This window comes from Nicotiana tabacum, chromosome 9 (genome assembly GCF_000715075.1).
Source record: "Nicotiana tabacum cultivar K326 chromosome 9, ASM71507v2, whole genome shotgun sequence".
In the NCBI taxonomy this organism is placed as follows: Eukaryota; Viridiplantae; Streptophyta; class Magnoliopsida; order Solanales; family Solanaceae; genus Nicotiana; species Nicotiana tabacum.
The window spans coordinates 122,903,621-122,908,649 of NC_134088.1; the positions used below are offsets into that span (position 1 = coordinate 122,903,621).

General features: G+C 37.0%; 1 pseudogene; it reads left to right on the forward strand.

Moving 5' to 3' along the window:
• The first annotated feature begins 1,454 nt into the window (after positions 1 to 1,454).
• Positions 1,455 to 4,366, forward strand: LOC142164124 (serine/threonine-protein kinase Nek6-like; annotated as a pseudogene).
• The last annotated feature ends 663 nt before the right edge of the window (positions 4,367 to 5,029 follow it).

Sequence of the window (5,029 nt, forward strand, 5' to 3'; positions counted from 1 at the left end):
ACCCCTACACCCAACCCTACCCCCCCCCCCCTACCCACCCACCCACCCACCTCCACCCTCCACCCTCACCCTAAATAAAAATATTATTAATAGTACTTTCGGGACTTGGGGGAAGGGGGTGAAGAGAGTAGCATAAAAAAATATTTTCTGCTCTCTGACCAAATACTAAAAAATATTTTCCGGAAAACGTTTCCCACTCACCAACAAATCAAGGGAAAATAAGTGATAAACCACTTATTTCCCATGAAAATATTTTTCATGGAAAATATTTTCTAAGAAAATATTAAACATTTTCCTTCGTACCAAACACACCCCAAGTATAGTAAATTTCTATCATCTACTGGTTTTTAAAAATATATACCACATTGCAGCTTTTCAGCAGTTAGCTATATTCAACCATGTATTTGTTTTTTGCAAATAAGTGGTCATTATTGAAAATCTCGCAACTTCAAAGTTTCTTACACCAACCAGATTAGGGGGGACAAAAATAAGAAATAGCCTAATTTACAACTGGTTATTGAAAAATAGCCACAATTTCAAAAGTTATCGAAATTTGGCTACTTTTTCATGTAAAAATAAAATATGAACAAAACCACCCTTAAAAATTCGGAAAAATTCCAGCATAACATGCTGGACTTCGAATTTTTTACATATAAGATTCTAGCATAATGTGCTGGAGTTCCAACATAATATGCTGGAAGTTTATACACAAGAGCTCCATAATCCAGTATATTACACTGGAATTTTATGTGTTTTAGCTAAAATAGTGGTTATTTTTCAATGAGTTTGCTAATATTGGCTATTTTTCGATTACCACTCCAAAAACTGACTAGCCCATGCTATTTTCACAACAAATTATGTCTTCAGAAGATATCTGTAAAGAGTGTATATTAATTTCTAACATTGACCATGTATTGTAATACTTCTGGTTGCTTAATAGATTAACTACAGGTAGTGGTCCAAAAAAAAGTGGAATTAGTAACATAAGGTTACCTGCTACAACTGATAGTGTGTAACTTTTTGAAATTGAAGAAAATGAAGCACCGCTACATATAAATGGATAGATCCAAAACAACTTTTATTTCATCTAATAAAGCTTAAGAAGTGGTAGCTTCTTGATTATTATTATTCTTATTTTGGTTTTTAAATTTGATATATAGATTGTGGGAACTCCAACATATATGTGCCCTGAGCTCCTAGCAGATATACCCTATGGATACAAATCAGACATATGGTCTCTAGGTAAATAATCATCACACTATACCTATATTGCTCGGACTCTTCAAAAATACCGGTGCGTGTCAGATCCTCTAAAAGTGGGATCCGACACAAGTACGGCATCATTTTTTGGAGTGTTCGAGCAACATAGCATTATACTACTTTACTTCTTTTTTTACCCTGAATTGCTTGAAATGATATAATGATTTGCTTGTCCAGGGTGTTGTATGTTTGAAATTGCTGCTCATATGCCTGCATTTCGAGCTCTGGTAAGTTACATAAGAACCTATATATCTTCTGCAATTTCCCTTCTACTCATTGAAAGAACAGGATTTAATTTGAAGTTAACCAATTAGGATATGACTGGACTGATCAACAAAATAAACAGATCCACTGTCTCTCCACTTCCAACCATATATTCCTCCACATTGTAAGACAATACACACCGATAGATTTCTCATTTCCATGATACGTTAAGTTTTAGACTAATTCATCAGCTTCTTGTACTGATTTGTTCGTTCCAGGAAACGATTGATCAAAAGCATGCTAAGAAAAAGCCCCGAGCACAGACCTACGGTCAGTTTAACACATTCGCATTTTGTTGTATCGATCCCAGAATAACGTTGCATATACATATATAACTGATTTAATACTTTTTATGTCGAATAAATTCAGGCTGCAGAGTTGTTGAGGCATCCACATTTACAACCATACCTTGCTAAATGCCGGAATTTGCCACCAGCGTTTGTATCAGTAGTTTCTAACAAAGAAGCAAAACATACTAATGAGTCAACTTCCAAGCCTACATTTGGGAAAGACCAAAGGCTACCGAAGGAAATCAGACAAGCGAAAAAACAGGACAAGGTTGCTGAACTCAAAGGGATGAATAGCAAGTGTGAATCACATAATATGGAGAGTGAAAGAATAAAAAACATATCTGTCAAAAAAAGTGGAAGTACTAATTCAAGGAACTCCACAAGAAGTACTTTGACTGATCAACAAGAAGCTGATACAAAAGAATTTACACTTGAGGCTGCTGAAAATACAATAGATGTAACAGATCAGGAAATGCATAAACCAACAGATCATAGGCCTATTGAGAGCAAGAAAGATGCAAAATCTCAACCAGAAGAGCAAAATAAATGCACATTGAAGAAACCAGGAATGCCAAAACCATATAATGAAATTGCAGCAAAAGACATCAGTAATGGCTACACTGAATTTGTTACAAGGGAAGAACAATGTGGGAATTAGTATGAGCAATGAAAGGGCAGAAGCACTAGAGTCATTACTTGAATTTTGTGCAGAGTTACTTAAGCATGAAAAGATAGAAGAATTAGCTGGTGTGCTAAAACCATTTGGAGAAGAAGCTGTTTCTTCTAGAGAAACTGCAATTTGGTTGACAAAAGGATTAATGAATCTCCAAAACCAAGGTGAGGAAGCTGAGAGTGCATAGGTTCTTGCAATTTCCTTGTAAAATACTAAAATATAAGCATTAATTTCTGTTTTTGAATTGATCTTGAATTAATGCTTGTAGATAAAAGCTTAAAGCAGAAGAGAGCAAGACAGCTTTGTGCTATTATATTCTGCTCGAATCCTACAAAAATGCTACGCATATCCCTGCACCCAAGAAAACGATTAAACTTACATATACTAGACAATATAAGGTAACCGGTAAAGTAGCTGTCATGTGACCTGGAAGTAACGGGTTCGAGTCGCGGTATTAGCGTCTTGCAGAAATACAGGGTAAAACTGCATACAATAGACCCTAGTGGTCTGGCCTTTTCCCGACCCCACACATAGCGGAAGCTTAGTGGAACATGCTGCCCTTTTATACTAGACAATATAAAAATCATTATACCGTCAATAGAATTTCAATGCTTACCAGCTAAGCTTTGATTAAACTTTTCATCTTTTGCTTATCACCAATCTATATTTTTTTTTTTGTAATTCATATTTTAAAATACGAGTCCGGAACCAAAATAATGAGTGTTTGGACTCAAGACACAAAAATAGGTGAAAAAAAAACTTAGTGACAAAAATACATATAACGCCCTTTAAGGGCGTTATACGTGAATATGAAAAGACGGGTAAGTATAACGCCTCGTCCCTTTCCTTTCTCCACTAAACTAGAATTCTCCCCGCCCCCATTAAAACTTAAAAAAACAGTCCCTCCCCCCGCTCCCCCCCCCCCAAAAAAAAAATTAACGACCAAAAAACCTCGAGTGGACCCCACCCGTCCCACAAAAAGTAAAGATCCTCGGTCTCACATCCTAGCTAAGGCGTTCTCTCATTGTGGGTTGCTCGTTTCGGCTCTAAATCGCCAAATCTTCAACTTTCCTAAAATCTTAAATCGAGGTATTCCGACTTAGTTTTTGTTGAAACTCGTATAAAAAATGCATATTAGTTGTTTTTAATGTGTTCTATGTTATTTTGTGATTGTTTTACGATTTAACTATTTTATTATTTTTATCCGGACTATGATATTAGTGTGATAAAAAACATTAGTAAAAATAGAGAAATTATTATTAGTTGTTAAAAAAAATATTAATAAGTTACTTTTTTCTGTGGTATATGTATTTTCGTAAATGTTTTGTGATTAAATTTATTGTTATTTTTTTCTGATTTAGATTATACCCAAAAATACGTTAAAATAATTGAAAGTTCAAACACAAACTCTGTCCAATTCTAGTCAACGATCGTAAGAAAATAACATGAGAAAACAACAAAAATTCAGGATATCTTGATGCTACTGGACCTCAAATATCGAGCCCGGAACCCATATGTGAATATTTAATAATTAAATCTTGTATAATTATAAAAATTAATTATTTAATTTACAAACAAACATATAAAATAATAAAACTAACATGTAAAATAATAAAACTAACATATTAAAGTAAAATAATGTAATTAATCTTGTTTAATTTACAGTAGACGACATGGAGGTTCCGCCTTTGCATCCTGGACCTGCCAGCCTGGAGCTACTGTTGTTATAGGGCGATCATACGTCGTCTCACATATGGGAGGGACAGTTACTGGCCCAGACTTTCCGCGCCAGGAGAGTAGACGATATGTGGGGCTTTCTCAGGGACTGCGCTCTCCATCCCCACATAGTCAGACGCCTCCAGGATACGGGCTTTTATAGGATTGTGGAGATTGGACGGTTGCTGCTCAATTGGTCATTGATCACGACCCTGATAGAGCGGTGGCGACCGAAGACGCACACATTCCATTTGCCTATTGGCGAGGCCACCATCACACTGCAGGACATGGAGGTCATGTATGGGCTGCCCGTTGATGGATACCCTGTTGCTCTGCCGCATGCCATGAGAGAGCAGACAGGTTTGCAGTACTTGGACATGCTGTAGCGGCTCACTGGTTTACAGCCACCGGAGGAGACTGCACTGGTTGGGGCCAGTCATCTACAGTTGACGACTGTCCGACAGCATTTGGAGGCATTGCACCCTGACATCACAGATGATACACCGGAGCTTCATATTCACCGGTACACGAGGTTGCTGCTACTCCTTATGTTTGGAGGGGTTTTGTTCCCGAACACTTTGGGGAACCTAGTCAGCTTGAGATTTCTTCATCATCTTGAGCGACTAGATGATTTACCCCAGTACAGCTGGGGTGTTGTTGTTCTCAGCTACTTGTACAGGCAGATGTGCCGGGAGAGCATGGACACCCAACGTGACATTGCTGGATTTTTGCCGATGCTACAGGTGAAAACATATTCGAATACTCTATTCATTATAACATACCCAGTAAATATATACCTTAAATTTTACGTCCACTTTATATGTTA